The 16,994-nt window shown below is 41.4% G+C and overlaps 1 protein-coding gene across 3 annotated transcripts in view; it reads left to right on the forward strand.

The window, feature by feature from the left end:
* Positions 1 to 238: 238 nt before the first annotated feature.
* Positions 239 to 16,994, forward strand: part of P4HA1 (prolyl 4-hydroxylase subunit alpha 1) — an 83,124-nt gene continuing 66,368 nt past the window's right edge. For 2 of the 3 annotated variants that reach the window (XM_008145392.3, XM_008145393.3), the window contains exon 1: positions 2,418 to 2,609. The gene's annotated coding sequence lies outside the window, so the exon portion shown is untranslated. Of the gene's footprint in view, positions 401 to 2,417; positions 2,610 to 16,994 lie in introns of those variants that run through there. The other variant, XM_054728759.1, reaches the window with a different exon arrangement.

Below are 16,994 nucleotides of genomic sequence, written 5' to 3' on the forward strand. Positions count from 1 at the left end.
TTTCCTTAAGTGAGAACTTTCACCTCTTCACTTAAGGGAAGCTCTTTGCAGCTTCTCTTCGGCACATCCGGATTGCCAGCCTCACTACTCTTGTGCTTTGGGGCCATTAAGGAAAAGAGTTTACTTGAACATAAGTACTGTGATACTGTGACAGCGGAGCTGATAACCCAGAGGGCTACAAAGTGACTAAATGGGCAGGAAGGGTAGACCTCGAAGATAAGCTGGACAAAGGATGATTCATGACCTGGGAGGGATGGAGCAGGATGGCTCAAGATTTCATTATGGTATCCAGAAGCGTGCAATTTAAACTTTATGAATTGTTTATTTCTGGAATTTTCCATTTAATATTTTCAGACCACGACTGCAGAAACCACGGAAACTGCAGAAAGCGAAATCCCAGGTAAGGGGGGCACTACAGTATCTACTGCCTAGGGCTCCCAAAGGACCCTCCCTCTATTTCTGCGTCTGTATAATTGACCCCACTTCCTAGGGAAGAGTCAAATGTTAGTGTTTAATTACTATGCTTTTTAGCAACAATGGAAAACTTTAGAAGCAATTTTTAAAGAATAAGTCTTAGAGAAGTCATTCTTCCCTTTCACTGACAAGGGAAAGATTATCTCCTTCATGGTATGCTTCCTGATAGTAAAGCTTTCTTCTTTTAGCAACGTAATGACCAAGGCAAATGCTTGACTAAGACTAAGACAACATTGGGTGCCTTATATGCTACAACAAGCATGTCAAACCCAAAGGCTAACACGTGCCAAATAAACAAGGTGTAAGTTTATGTGGGCCGCAAAAAAACAAAAGCTTCAATTTTCATAGAAACGTAGGTTTATTTCGATAGAGACATGCTGAATACAAAGGGCTGAAAGAAATGAGTCATCGTTAACATAAAATAATAGAACATTTTAATAAAAATTAATATTTTTTCTTGAACATTAACTTACCACGGAATAACTGCACAAATTAATAAGTGTAACACAAATAAACCTATTTTTCTTGTTCTCCGAAAGCAGAATATTTCCTGTTGCGCACACCAAACAAGTCAGTACAAGACTAATGATGTGGCAATCGGCTGCTAAAATATTTGCTGCTAGTATTAGTGGAGAGAAATGGTGCGCCTGCACGTAAGGCGCATAAGGGAAATGAATGCAACACGATTACAGTAATCAGTCATTAGTGAACGTTGTAGTTCATTATTAATAATAATTATGTATAACAGGATATTGTAAAAATTAAGTTACAACATTTTTATTAAAATGTTTCTTACATACCATTGCATTGGCTGGGCTGCAAAATACTCATTGTGGGCCTCATGCGTGGGTCCACAGTTTGACATGCTGTGCTACAACAACACAATCTATTTACCAATCCTTTCTCTGTGTTAGGCTTGTGCTAAGTGCTTTACATACATTGTCATTTAATTCTCACAATAATCCTATGAGGTATCTACCCTCATAGATGAGGAAACTGGGACACAGAGGGGTTAATGCCCAACGTTATAGGGGACTAGGCCAGGAATTGAACCAAAAAAAAATCAAAATCAAAATCTGTCTCAGCATGGAGGGACCTGGAGAGTATTATGCTAAGCGAAATAAGCCAGAGGAAGACAAGTATCACACGATCTCACTCCTATGTGGAATCTAATGGATAAAACAAACTGATGAACAAAATAGATCCAGAGACATAGACGCACAGAACAGACTGCAGAACTTCAGAGGGAAGGCGGGGGAGGCTGGCTGGGGTGGGACGAGATCAAAGAACTTGTATGCATATATGCATAACCCATGAACACAGAACACAGGGTGGTGAAGGCCCGGGCAGGCGGTGGGGGCGGGCTAGAAGGGGTCAAGTGAGGGGTAAAAAGGGACATCTGTAATACTTTCAACAATAGAGATTTAATTTAAAAAATAATAAAATAAAATCTGTTTCTGGAGCACAGAGTCCATTACCTACTGATAAAATATAAAGGCGAAGAGAGATTTGCACGACAGGAGAGGTGAAAAAGGGAAGTTAGTAAAGCAAAAAAGGCTCAGGGCCAGGACCGCTGAGATACCCGGGATGCACCGGAAGCTCGCTTTCGGCTCCTTTTTCTACGCTACTCCCTTCCGCTTCTCCGGTTTAAGCTATCTCCTTCCCGGTGCCTTCGTCCTTCAGGCCAGAGGCCGACGCTGAAATGAAGGCGCCGAAGAACCTGATGCAAAGGAGCTGGGCACGTTCGAGGTAACCACGGTGACTGTGGCCAGGCGAGAACCTTGCGCAGGCGCGTTGCGTCCCGGGCCGCTGGCCGGGCCCCCCTCCCGGCCGCAGCCTCCACGAGCTCGTGGGGAGAGCGGGCGTGGGCCACGGGAGTGGGCGGGGCAGGGCGGGGGCGGGGGCGGGCGGCCAGCGGCGCCTGCGCGCTCGGCGGACGCTGGTGTGATCGGGCTCACGTAGAGGCTGCGGTCGCCCCCTCTCCGGCGCTGCCGGCGCGGCCCGGGGTTATAAAAGGCTTACTGGCTCCCTCTGCTGCCCAGTCGCGCCGCCAGCGGGCAGAGGGACGGAGGAGGGAGCCCGCCCGGGTGCAGGCAACAGGGCACTGAGGAACGCGCTCCCGCCCCGCTTCCCAGGTGAGACGCTCCCCGGGCCGAGGACACGGAGGCCGAGGCCCTTCGGCAGCCGTGGACCTTCTCCACGGTCCCGGTGGTCCGGCCCCCTGCCCCCCTCCGGTGGGATGGCTTGCGGGGTGGGGGTCCTCCAGCTTTCCGCTGCAGCCTCAGCCTCTTCGCTGGAGGCTCGGCCCCTCGCCCTGCGCCTCGCGACCCCTGGCCGGCCCGGAGGCCCCTCTGCCCGCGTCTGTGCGCCCCTTCCCACCTCCTGCCCGGTGAGCGCCCCCGGCCGTTCGGGCTGCGGCAGCCTCTGTCCCCGCCCCGAGGACCAGAACTTTCTTGAATGTTTCTTCCCCGGGAGGCATCACCCTGTTGATTTCCCCGAGCTCCCCTCGTACCTGGCCCTCCCGGCCGAGCTGGTGGGGGACGCGCGTGCGGGGCGGGGGGTGTCTGGCCTCCAGGGCAGCGGAGGGTTCGCCTGTGGCCCCGGAGAGCGGGTGGTGAGGCTCCGAGCGGCGGCTCCCCGGGCATCCTCACCCTTTCGGAGGGAGCGTCTCCGGGTCCGGGCAGAAGTTCAGGCTTCACGCCGGGGCTGCGCACAGCTGGGGCCGCTGGAGCCGCTAGACGTGGCCCCGGGCGGCGAGTTCCCGACGTTTGGGTGGAGGAAGTCGGCTGTCGGGGCGGCCGGTCGTCGGGGAAGCGCGGCTGCTGATCCCTTCCCTCTTTTTACCGAGACTTTTCCAAAGGCGCGTGGGCCGCTCCCCCTCCCCCGCCTGCCTGCCTCTCGGCGGAGTTAGCTGCTTTTGAAGCCCACCCGTGTTCCATGGTTGTGTGAGAACTTGGAGTTAGGGTACATGCGTGGCCCCCGCATCTGTGTCTTAAAAGGGGGAGGAAGAACGGTACCGTCAATATGAGACTATTTTCCGAAACAATTGAAGGTATTAATTACGATCCGGTGTTGTGTTGTTGTTTTTTTGCGGGGGCGCAGGGGGCGCGGTGGAAGAGGGCACAGAGGGAATAAATAGTGATGGGGGAAAAAATAAAAAATATATATAAATAAGTAAAAATAAAAAATAAACACAATTTAGTTTTTAGACACTAAACCATCTTCTGCGTCGGGGTGGAGTGGAGAAGCCTTGGAGTTCCTGCACCGTTTGCTTCAGGAGGGGATGAGTAAGGAGCTCGCTCTCCTTTTAGGAATGGGTCTGAACTGTTCCTGGTTCCCGGGAGCCGCGGCTCCCACTTTGCCCAGGAATGCGCGCTCAGGGATGAAGCGGCCGCTACGTGGGTGGGGGAGGGGAAAGGACGTGGCAGCAGGGTTCTTTCATCAACTTTTTGGCTTTTTTTTTTTTTAAGGTTCTGGAAGGAAACACATTTCCCCTTTTAGGTTCAGACGTAGTTTATGAATGAGGCTAGTCTTTTCCTAAAATAATCAAATGAAATATTCATCCCGCATAGCAGGAACACTGGAATTTAATTTATAACACATCTCAAAGGGATTTTTTTCTGATCAAGTTTCCATGGAGAAAGTGGACACCTTAGCAGAGAATATCCAAGAAGCTGAAAGTGGACAGTCTTGAAGATGTTTAGCCTTGATTTGAAATTTAAATAGACACTTCATGATTTTTCTTTAACTTTGGTTTTAGCCTGAGTGTAGTTTTAGAAAAATATGAACTTTAAATATTTCTTCTGTGGGAAACATAGGTGTTATCACTTACCTTTAAAAGTTATGTCAATTTTTTTTTTTTTTTTGCTTTGGAACATTTAAATAGCTGATGGTAAATACTTCTTATAAATTTAACATAGACTAACTGGAAAAAAGGACTACTTTGTCTTTCTTTTTTTTTTTTTAGATGGCTAATGCTGTTTCCTTTGACCTCTTAAAATGTATTTTATTTTGAAGTACCGAAAGCCAGGGCTTTGGCAGGCATATAGTTACAATAGCCATTTTGTGTCTTAGTAATTAAGGTAGCAAAATAGATGACAGATTGTATATAACTTTTAATTATTGCAGAATAATAATTATTTAAGCAGTGCAAAAGACTATTAAAAAAAGAAAGTTTATATCAGCTAGGTAGTTCAGGTTGTTGCAGGTGAAGCTTGGATTTTTGGTAAGGAGATGTTAACCTTTTCTAAAACTGCAGAGTGGGTTGTATACTGACAAGCAGTATCTTTCATAGGGCAATTAAATTCAAACTCCTGCTTTTATTCCAGGGATGTCGTCATTAAGCTTCTGAACCTTCATTTCTGTGAATGGAAAGTCTGATTTTACTTAGCAATTAATAATAAACTGGGATATAATTACTCCTTTTATTTTTATTTTTTAATTATTTTTTTATTGTCTAAAGGTTTACATAAGTCTCCTTTTTCCCCAATTGATTACCCCCTCCCCCCACAGCCATTCCCGCCTTGGGCAAGCCCCCACCGATTTTATTTAATTACTCCTTTTAGATTTGAAAAGTGTACCCTGTGAAATACTTAGCAATTTTCAACTTCTTTTGAGGTCATGAATCCATTGAGAATCTAATAGGTGTGAATCCTGGGTCAAAAAATTCAAGTACAGCCCTGGCCAGTGTGGTTTAGTGGTTAGCATGTCGACCCAAGCACAGAAGGTGAAAGATGAAACAGAGGCCGGAGAACCTGGATACCAGGATACAGGCTTTATTGGAGGAGAAGACCCCTGCCGGCTCCCTTCCAGAGGGAAAAAGAGAGGGCGAGCTGGGGTGTAAGCGCCTTTTGAGGGGAGGAAAAGAGGGCACTCAGCACACGCTGATTGGTGGTTTCATGTAAGGCACATGATTAGGCACCTAGGGATTTAGGAATCAGGGGCTTAGGGTATTTGGCAGGTGCTGATTGGTGGTTCAATGTACAGTCCATATAAGGTGTTCAGGAATGTCCGGCTGCAGGTGGAGTTTACGTCATACTCCATCCATCAGTTGGGGGAAGGGAGGATCTATCAGAAGGGTCTTGGGTTTGATTCCTGGTCAAGGGCATGTACCTGGATTGCAGGTTTGATCCCTGGCCCAGGTGCATGGGGGAGGCAATCAATTGATGTATCTCTCTCACATTGATGTTTCTCTCTCTCTCATTCCCTATCTTCCTCTCCTCCCCCACCCCTTATTCTCCTCCCTCCCTTCCTCTCTTCCACTTTCTATAAAAAATCCAGGCTGGTGTGGCTCAATGATTGAGCATCCACCCAGGAACCAAGAGGTCACTGGTTCGATTCCCAGTCAGGGCACTTACATAGGTTGTGCGCATGATCCCCAGTACGGAGTGGGCAGGAGTCAGCTGATTGATGATACTTCTCATGGGTTTCTATTTCTCTATACCTCTCCCTTCCTCTCTCTCTAAAAATCAATAAAAACATTTAAAAATATTAGCTTGGGTTTTATTATAAACATTAAAAAAATTAATGGGAAAAATATCTTTGGGTGAGGATTAACAACAACAAAAATGCATATGTGATATGGAAATATTGTGCATGTGCCCTGACCGGGATTGATCCACGACCTCCTGGTTCATAGGTTGTTGCTCAACCACTGAGCCATGCTGGCCGGGCTCAACTGTATTTCTTTATACTAGCAATAACAATGGAAAATTACAATTTAAAAGTACCATTGCAATAGCACCAAAAACCATAAAATATTTAAGTATTGAAAAATATGTCCAAGATTTGTATACTGAAAATTATAAAACACCAATGAATGAAACCAAAGAGTAATTACATAAATGGAGATATGTATCATATTCATGGATTGGAAGACTCATTCTTGGTGAGATTTCTATTCTTCTCCAACTGATCTGTAGATTCAATACAATTCCAATCCAAATCTCAGTAGAATTTCTTAGAGAAACTGACAAGCTGAATCTAAAATTGATATAATAAAAAGGAAGTAGAAAAGGCAGAACAGTTTTGAAAAAGAAGAGCAAAGTTGGAAAACTCACACTACCTGATTTCAACTTATTGTATAGCTGCCAGTACTCAAGACAGCGTGGTATTGGAGAAAAGATAAACATACAGATTAATGGAACAAAGTAGAGAATCCACACAAAAATAGCCATTTTGTTTTTGGCAAAGTTATAAAGGCAGTTCAGTACAGAAAGGATAGTATGGAATAACTAGAAGCCCGGTGCACGAAGATTTGTGCTAGAATGGGCTTTCCTTTCCCTGGCTGCTGGCACCACCTTTCCACTCCGGCCCAGCCCCTTTCCGCTCAGGCCCTGGATCCGCCTCTTTCCGCTCTGGGAGCCGCCTCTTTCCGCTCCGGCCCCTCCTTCCCACTCTGCCAGAGGCCCTGAGAGACCGGGGGTGGGGCTGAACGCCTGCATCCTGCCCCCATCACTCGGGGTCTGAGTATGCAAATTAACCGCCATCTTTGTTGGATTAATTTGCATATCACTCCTGATTGGCTGGTGGCATAGTGGAGGTACGGTCAGTTTACATGCTTGTCTATTATTAGGTAAGATTGGATACTCATACAAAAAAATCTCTGTTTTATTTGGGCACCTAATATCCCCTATTAGACACTAGTCAGCCCCCCTGCCTAGGAATTTATTAAAAGCACCAATGGATATGAAATATGAAATAAAGTTTACTTGCACAATAAAGTGCAAAAGGATTCTTCAAGGACAAGGGCTTAGGTTTTGTCCAGAATGGAGCAAGAGTGAAGCGGGGTGGCTGGTTTTAGTTTATATTGTGGCTCGGAGGAGGGACCTGTTTGATAGTTCCCATGTGTGTAACTTCCCACCAACACAGAGGGAGTGAAAGGCTGAACTCTTATTGCTTCACCCAGATGTGGGTCAAAAGAGGGAGGGAAACAGGATTTCAGAGCAATCGGTACTCAACAATAAAGTAGCATCTTTTCCTTTATTATAGTCTCAATGCAAAAAATACTTCACACGTTATGCAAAAACTAGTTCAAAATGATTCATAGACCTCAAGGTAAGACCGAAAGCTATAAAATATCTTGAAGAAAATATCAACAGAATCTTTTTCACCTTGGGTCAGGCAAAGATTTCTTAGATATGACACCAAAAGCATTATCTATAAATGAATAAATTGATAAATTCAACTTCAACCAAATTAACAACTGAAACAGTGTTATGAGAATGAAAGACAAGCTGCACACTGGTAGTAAATATTCCTCTTTCACATTCTGACAAAGGACTTATCTATAATAATAAAAGTGTAATATGCTAATTAGACCGGACGTCCTTCTGGATAACCTGCTGGATGAAGCGGGGCTGAGGGAAGCCTGGGTCCCGGGTGCCAGAGGGAAGCCGGTGCCGTCAGCTGGGGGAAGGAAGGCCTACTCTTGCATGAATTTCGTGCATCGGGCCTCTAGTATTATAGAAAGAACTCAGGCCCTAGCTGGTTTGGCTCAGTGGATAGAGCGTTGGCCTGTGGACTAAAGGCTCCCGGGTTTAATTCTGGTCAAGAGCATGTACCTTGGTTGCAGGCTCCTCCCCAGCCTGCGCCCTGGTCAGGGCATGTGCAGGAGGCAACCAGTCGATGTGTTTCTCTCACATCGATGTTTCTGTTTTCCCCTCTCTAAAAGATCAATGGAAAAATATCCTCGGGTGAGGATTAACAACAAAGAAAAGAACTCAGAAAATGTAATAATTGGTAAACAGCCTAGTTAAAAATTTGGCAAAAGATATAAGTACAAACTACCAAACAAGGTGTATGGACAGCAAATAAACACACCCAAAGATATTAAAAATCATTAGTAATTTTGGAATTGCAAATTAAAACCAGAACGAGATACCATTGTATACCTAGTGAGAAAATCAATAAATTAAAAAAATGAAGGAAAAAATGACAATATGAAATGCTAATGAGAACGTGAAGCAATTGGTACATCTTCCATTGCTGATGGCAATGCAAGTGGTATTGTAACTTTAGAAAAACATTTGGCAGTTCTTAATAAAGGTAAACAAACTTACATGTACCATACAACTCAGCATTCCTATTCCTAAGTATTTACCCAGTGAAATGAGAATGTATGTTGATTTTTTTTTAAACAGCTGTATTGAGATATAATTCACATACTATACAATGACCTTTTAAAGTGTACAATTCAATGGCTTTTAATACACGCACAGGGCTGTGGGACCATCACAACAATCAATTTTAGAACATTTTTATCACTCCAAAAAGAAAACCCATATTCATTAGCAATTACTCCTGTCCCTCTCCCCTAGGCAGCCACTAATCTACTTTTTATCTCTGTAGATTTTTTTCCCTTAGCAAAATGTTTTAGTGGTTCATTTGTGTTGTGGCATGTATACCACTGCATAATATTCCATTGTGTGGCTATATCATATTTTGTTTATCCATTCTTCAACTGATGGACATTTGGGTTGTTTTCATCTTTTTGACTATTATGAATACTTCTATGAATATTCATGTACAAATATTTGTATGGACATGATTTTTAATTTCTTTCAGGTATAAATCTAGGAGTGGAATTGTGGAGTCATATGGTAACTCCATGTTTAACTTTAAAAAAAAATATTTTTATTGATTTCAGGGAGGAAGGAGAGGGAGAGAGAGATAGAAACATCAATGATGAGAGGATCATTGTTCATCTGCCTTCTGCATGCCCCTCACTGGGGATCGAGCCTGCAACCCAGGCACATGCCTTTGACCGGAATCGAACACGGGACCCTTCAGTCCACAGACCAATGCTCTATCTACTGAGCCAAACCAGCTAGGGCTATGTTTAACTTTTTTGAGGAACTGAAAAACTTTTCCAAAGTAGCTCTACCATTTTACATTCCTACCAGCAGTGTATGAGTGTTTCAGTTTCTCCACATCCTCATCAACTTTCCCCCCTCACTATAGTTATCCTAGGGGCTGTGAAGTGATATCCTTTGTGGTATTGATTGGCAGTTCCATAAAATGATGTTGAGTGTTTTTTCATGTATTTATTGGCTTTTTTTATATCTTCTTTGGAGAAATGTCTCTTCAAATCCTTTTCCCATTTAAACCCTGGCCAGGTAGTTCAGTTGGTTAGAGCATTGTCGATCCCTAGTCAGGGCACATACAAGAACCAATCAATGAATGCATAAATAAGTGGAATAGCAAATTGATATTTCTCTCTCCTTTCCTCTCTCTCTGAAAAATAAGTAAATAAAAAATTAAAAAATTCGTTTCCCATTAAAAAAAATGGACTATTTTAATATTTTCATTGTTCTAAGAATTCTGTATATATTCCAGGTCCTAAAGGTCTATTAGAAATATGATTTGCAAATTTTTTCCATATTCTGTGGATTGACTTTTACTTGAAGGACAGAAGTTTTAAATTTGCGCTTTAGGTGTCACATCTAAGAAACTTGCCTGGGTATTATTATCCAGTTGCCTAATCAAGGTTATGAGGGTTTATATCTTTTCCCCCCTAAGAGGTTTATAGTTTTAAACTTCAAAGTAGTCTTTAATCCATTTTGAGTTAAACATTTTAGGGTCAATTTAAATTTTCTTAAGTTTATTCTCAGGTAATTAATGTATTTATTAGTATTACGAATGAGGTAACTTTTTATTGCTTCCTGTGATTGGTTATTATTTGTATAAAAACATTCTTTTCTAAAGGGAATGCCACTTTTTTCAAATGATTATTTTTTTAAGTAGTATAACTTGCTTTAAAAATTCAGTCTTTAATGATGTTTTATTGAAAACTCTACTTGGGGAATAGTTGGCCTTCACCTCATACTCCTTACTGAAGCTTAAAAAATCTAAAATATATATTGTACAAAATTTTACTTTTCACTTGTGCCCTTAGGGTGGTGAAGACACTGAAGTTCTCTTATCAGGATGAAATTTGTTTTGGAGCATAAGGGAGTGGTGGTGGTATTATGCCAACTAGTAGAGCTGTGGAGTTAATCATTTGGATTTTTCGAACTCTGTCCATGATTCGAATTTGTCTGTTCACTTTAGTGCTACTTTGACTTTGTTTTTTAGCTCATTTGTTTGTTTATTTATAGAAATAGTCTATTAACAATATGTTTACTAAATAAAAAGCAGAAGTTGAGTGAAGAGAAGTGATTGTGAACCCATTTCTGAGACATTGTTAATATTTTTGGAGTTCTTTTAATTGCTGTATATAGTTTTAAAGTTTTTACGTATGTATCTAAATATGTTCTTTAAACTTAAAAATCAGGCTTTAAAACTTCCCATATATATATTTAGCAGTCTCCAAATTAGAAAACAAACCTAGTTTTACAGTTTAAATCTCTAAAGGATTGCTGCTTTTTATATTACAGCTTTTTAAATACTTAACCAGTGTTTTGATAGTCATGTTATGAAATACAGTTTCATTAATACAACCAAGAGAAGATACTGCAAATTCTTTCTTAAAATGAGAATTATATATTAACATTTGGAAATACCAACATTTAAGCAACAAGGAAAGCATGTACAGTTTGATGTTTACTTGTTTTCCTTCTTCCCTTCCACTGCCTCTGTCCACTCTCTTTTCCCACGTGAATTCCTAAACGATAAAGAGCCTGATTTGTGCTATTTGTTTCTGTGCTACTTGTTTCTTCTGTGCTACTTGTTTCTTCTCACTTAGCCCAGGTTTGAGGTTGTGTGGGCTTCCCACCATTCTCCAAGCCTTTTCTTTCCCAACGTGCCTTGAGATGCTCTTGGCAACAAGTCCAGCTATTCAGCGCTTGCCCCACATCCAGAAATAACATTTCTTAAGTGTCTTCTATGTGCCAGGTATCATCCTAGGCACTTCTAAATTACAGTTTTTTTGTTTTTTTTGTTACTTGCTGATGGTCAGATTGGACCTCATATTTTGATAACCTTACCTTTATGCTTATTATGCTTCCTATTAGAGGGACCATCTAATAAAGGTGGACATTCCTGATGAATCTTACTAATTTGGGGTTCTTGATAACACTTATGGTAATTTTTTTAATATTCTCCATACTGGGAACAATAAATCTGACCTTTTTCCTACATTGGGGAATGCATTTCTTCCTCCTTTCCTCCCTTCCTTTCTTCCTTTCTTTCAGGGAGGCAATTCTGTTTATTGTTGAGGACTAAGAAACAAAGTCTGGAGATGCTCTGTGTAAATGGTGATGAGCAGGGTTGGGGTGGAGGGGAGACACAATAACACGCACCATTACTCTGAGTGAGCACCAGCTCTTCATTCTAACACTGAACCAAGGAGAGACAGCCAACCTTTTCACTAAGGCTACAGGAGAATGGAAACCTCACTCAATTTATCAGTTCCTACAGGGCAGGCTGAGCAAGAGGTTATTATTTTAAGCTGATGCAAGAGGCTACTTGTGGTCCTGTGGGATCCGCAATTCCAAGCAGAGTGGATGCTGGAGGTGGTCCATGGTTGCTGATGCTGGCTGGTGGTGCTGGTCTTTAGGTCCTGGGTTTGATTCTCAGTGATAAGCTTTTCAATCTAATATAGTTGGCCAATGTGGAGCCTTTGAGACACCATGGAGGCACCTGGAGAATATTATGCTGAGTGAAATAAACCAGTCAGAGAAAGACAAGTATCACAGGATCTCAGTTATATGTGGAATCAAATGAACAAAATAAACTGATGAACAAAACAGATCCAGAGACATAGAAACATGGAAGAGACTGACCAAATGGGTGCATTTCTAACTAAAGTTTCGAAATAGTTGATCGTTGTTGACCCATGCACTAAGAAGTGTCTAGTTTGATTCCTGGTCAGGGCTCAATCTGCAACTGTATTTCATAACATGACTATCAAAACACTGGTTAAGTATTTAAAAAGTAGGGAGCGTGTAGGAGGCAGCCGATCAGTGATTCTCTTTCATCATTGATGTTTCTCTCTCTTTCTCCCACTCTTTCTCTAAAATAAATAAAAACATATTTTTGAAGTGTTCAAAATAGTGGAGATGTATCTACACTAATAAAAGAGTAAGATGCAAATTGACCGTACCTTCACGACACCCACCAGACAATCAGGAGTGAGTATGCAAATTAACCCAACAAAGATGGTGGGTTTAATTTGCATATGCAGGCTCCGAGCGGGCAGGGCAGGACCCTTGCATCGTTGCGTTCCGCAGCAGCCGCTCCAGGCCTCTGGGCAGCGTGGGAAGGCGGGAAGGCGGGAAGGCGGCTCTGCCAGAGCGAAGGCGGTGCCGGCAGCCAGGTGAAGGAAGGCCCATTCTTGCATGAATTTTCGTGCATTGGGCCTCTAGTATTACATAGTTTAAAAGTCAGCGGAGAATGGCACCATTTTAATAATAAGATTAATTTCTTTCTCAAATCTTTCCCATCAGCCAACATTTATTTGTAAAATGTTTCTGGTGTAGGGGAGCTTGACTTTCTTAGTTGAAACAAAAACTTTAAATATTGAGTTTTAACTTCAATTGTGAATTCAAATTTCAATTTAAATCTTTAAAAAATAGATTAAAATCACATTCTTTTTTAAAAATATATTTTTATTGATTTCAGAGAGGAAAGAAGACGGAGAGAGAGATAGAAACAATAATGAGAGAGAATCATTTATTGGCTGCCTCCTGCATGCCCCACATGGGGGATCGAGCCTGTATCCCGTGCCCTGACCTGGAATTAAACCGTGACCTCCTGGTTCATAGGTCGATGCTCAACCACTGAGCCACTCCGGCCTGGCCCACATTTATTCTTAAACTCTGCATCTGTGGTATAGAAGAAGTAGCATTTATTGGCTCTCAACAATTAAGCAAAAAGAGTTAAAATATCATTGAAAAATAATACTGCTTTCTGGTGATAGGGAAGAGGGAGGAATAAAAACATAAGTCTTGCCCTAACTGGTTTGGCTCAGTGGATAGAGCGCCGGCCTGTGAACTGAAAGGTCCCAGGTTCGATTCCGGTCAAGGGCATGTACCTTGGTTGCAGGCACATCCCCAGTAGGGGGTGTGCAGGAAGCAGCTGATCGATATTTCTAACTCTCTATCCCTCTCCCCTCCTCTCCGTAAAAAATAAATAAAATATATATAAAAAAACCCCACAAAAACAAAACAAAACATAAGTCTTATTTATTTTGCAGTTGAAATTTTAAGTATAGGGTTGATGAGAGAAACTATATTAATTAGGACTCTGGGTTAAACAGAAACCTAACTCATATTAGCACAAAGTGGAATTTATTTAAATATTGTGGGGATAGGGAGCTGTCTCAGCAACCAGAGGTCAGGAGTGTGATTAGACTTCAAGAGTAACAGGAACATCACAATGCTTTCTTCTGTCCCTCGTCTGTCTTCCTCTCTGCATATCGGCTTCATTTTTAATCTTTTCATATATGCTTCGTATGCTTTTTGACCCATATGTCAAAACTTGGTCCCTAACTTCTCCTGAGCTTTATTTATATAGTCCAGGCATTCAGAGAGAGAGTGCCATTTCTTTCTCAGTTTCATTTTCAGAATTTCTGGTAAAGAATTTTGACTAGCTATTTGGTAAGGGGAAATGTGCTATATAAAATGACTGTTGAAATTATAGGGATGAATTACAGGTGGAATGGGGCAGTCAAAATGGTAGAAAGCGGCATTTTCCATAAGGAAGGAAGTAGGGGTGTTATATGGTAAAAAGCAGAGGTATTTTTTAAGTTATCTTCAGGTTTTTTCTGACAGGAAAGGAAGGGGAAGTTTTGAACTTTGGAGGAACCTCCAAAATACAGCCTGTGCAGCACTTTCAGTTAAGGACAATGTCTTGATTTAAAGCTTCTTTCTAACCGAAGCTTGAAATGCTGTTCTTTTGGGATTATGCCTATGACTGGGTTCACTGCTCAAGTACAGAAAGCTGTGGGAAAGAGGCTAGCGTGATTTCTGAGTTTTTGATAGAAAAGTTGGTCATACCATTAAAGCACTCGTCCATGAGATTGTAAGTACTAAAGATGTAACTCACTCTCTTTGGGATCAGAAATATGACTGGAATTCATGGAATTAAGTTAAAACAAATGGCAATTTGCCGAGGGATTATTGGGAAGAACAGGAATATAACTAGTAATCACTCTTAGTAGTCTTGGAAAATCCATCCTACTTATATGAAAGAGACATGCCACATTTTTTGATGTACTGGTATACCACATTGTATTGGTCTGATTTAAAAGCCTGAATTATGTTGTTGTTGTTTTTTTTGCATTGGTCATAAAAACTGTCAAAAAGATTAAAGTCTAACACATGTCAGGAAGACCAACAGTTGAATATGGGCTATCTGTAGGAAAAACAAACTTAAAGCTGGAGTCCTCTAAAAGCAGGGTTGGAACAGTTGTGGGAGGTATGTTAAGAGCTGGAAGGAGCCTTGTGGAAAATTTTTAGTGTCAGAGAAAGTTTAGATTAGAATATCAAGCATTCTTTAGTCTGCTTTATTAATTTTTGAATGATTTGTTTGGGAAAGACAAACTTTTAGAAATGTTGTAATGTTTTTCTTGGAAGAAAAATGTTAGACTGAAAGGCTAATAGAATTATTTGCTAGATGCCCTGTTCTAGTAATTCATTGAATAACTTGTACAATTCAATGAATTCTGACAACTCAAAGTTGTAAATATTTACAATGTAATAGAACTGTTTTAAAATCTGTTCCCAGGTTTATTGACCTTTGAGTGTATGGGGACTAGACTTTCTTGGAAGAAAGACTCTAGGAAAGATTTGGATTAATAATACACTTTGTAATTTATTTTTATCCAGGCCCACCTGAGAATATGTTTCCCAGGAATATTTTTTTTCATATCTTCTTCCCCCCTAACAGTTTTTAAAACATAATATTCATGTATACCAAATGTTATATGTAATATGCATGTATGTTATAAAAATTAGATAATAAATACCCATGAACTTACTGTTCAGCTGATAACTTAATATTGTCCATACCAGCGGTCGCCAACTGGTGGTCCGCGTACCACTGGTGGTCTGTGAGGCCCGAAAGGTTGGTGACCGCTGGTCCATACTGTTTCATACTAAATTTTATTCCAGTATAAATTTATCTTTTTATCTCAGACTCTTCTTTGGCTTTCTTCCTCTCTTCCTTCTCTATTTCTCTTTCCTGTTTGTCTTCTCAGGGAGCTGTGATTTACCTTACTTTTAAAGGAGATTGCAACCTCTTAAACCCATTGCAATTGTATTTCAAGCTTGTTTGAGCATTAAAACAGAAGACATTCATGTCTTACTATTTTTGATAAAACCCTAATGTCTCTGGGATGTTTGACTAGATGCTTGTAAATATGATTTGCTTTAAAAGCTGCTAACTGAATGAGTGTGGAAATTAATGGAAGTGAGACTTCATTAATAAGGAAACCATCGTGTTTTAAAAACCCCTCATTGATATATACTTACATATTATGTCATATCATACATGCCCTTAAGGTTTCTGAAGGAATATGGGTGAAACATAATATTAAGACAGGTTAGAGGAACCATTCCCTAGAGTAATTAGAAATTCAGTGATTTTTTTTTTTTTTTAAGAAAATAAGTTGAAGGAAGATCTATTTTAAAGGCAGGGAGCACCTTTTGTGTGATTTGAAGGGATGTTTATACCTAGCGTTTCTCAAAGTTTGATCCCCAGACTAGTAGCATCAGCATCACCTGAGAACTTGAATAAATTGTCTCGGTACCTCAGACTGTAGGTGATTCCAATATAGCTAAAGTTTGGGAAGCACTGCTCTACCGGGCTGTCTTTATTATTATTTTTAACTAGCTTAGGTTGGCGTGACAGTTGGGAGTAATGCTCTATGTGTCTGAAATTCCTATTGCAAATGACAGAAATCCTGTTGGGGGTGCGTAGAGGGAGGAGAAGGAGTGAACAGCCTTGGGCCCTCCTCAGCTTTACCAAGTGTTTTGGGTGAGGGTTAATTATAGAACCAAATGGGGACAGCCCCAACTGTTATAAGTCCTGGATTTATAAGGTTTGAACTTATCTGGCCCCTGCAAGAGGGACTCCTGGGACTCACAGGAGGCCTTGATTGGCACTTGGATAAAAAAAGGGAGGGGACTTATAAGCTCCCTTAGCTGGGTGGAAGATTATTTGAGTAGCTCACAGATTCAAAGCAATAATGGGAAGAATCAGTACTGAGGAGCCGGGAACTGCTTATCTCTGCAGGACTTTTTCCTGTTTGTAGATTGGGTTCCTATGTATCCTTGGAAAGATGGTCACAGGCAGCTCCAAATTCATATTCTCTGAGCTTAGCAACTGCAGTAATAGCTGCTTTTGACCATTTCACAAATCCCACCCCTCAACAGTTATGTTCGTGGGAATGAGGGCCAGTGACTGGCTTAGCCTGGGTCATGTGTCCATCTCTGGGAAGAGGGAAAATAGAAAAGTGTGCTATTCTGACAATACAGTTCCCTACTAGATATGTGGGTTACTTTCAAATAAGCTTAACTGTCTTTGAAGCAGGGAGAGAAGTCTGGAGTCTTGCAGAGCTGGAAAATGGAACATGTGGA

This window comes from Eptesicus fuscus, chromosome 17 (genome assembly GCF_027574615.1).
Source record: "Eptesicus fuscus isolate TK198812 chromosome 17, DD_ASM_mEF_20220401, whole genome shotgun sequence".
In the NCBI taxonomy this organism is placed as follows: domain Eukaryota; kingdom Metazoa; phylum Chordata; class Mammalia; order Chiroptera; family Vespertilionidae; genus Eptesicus; species Eptesicus fuscus.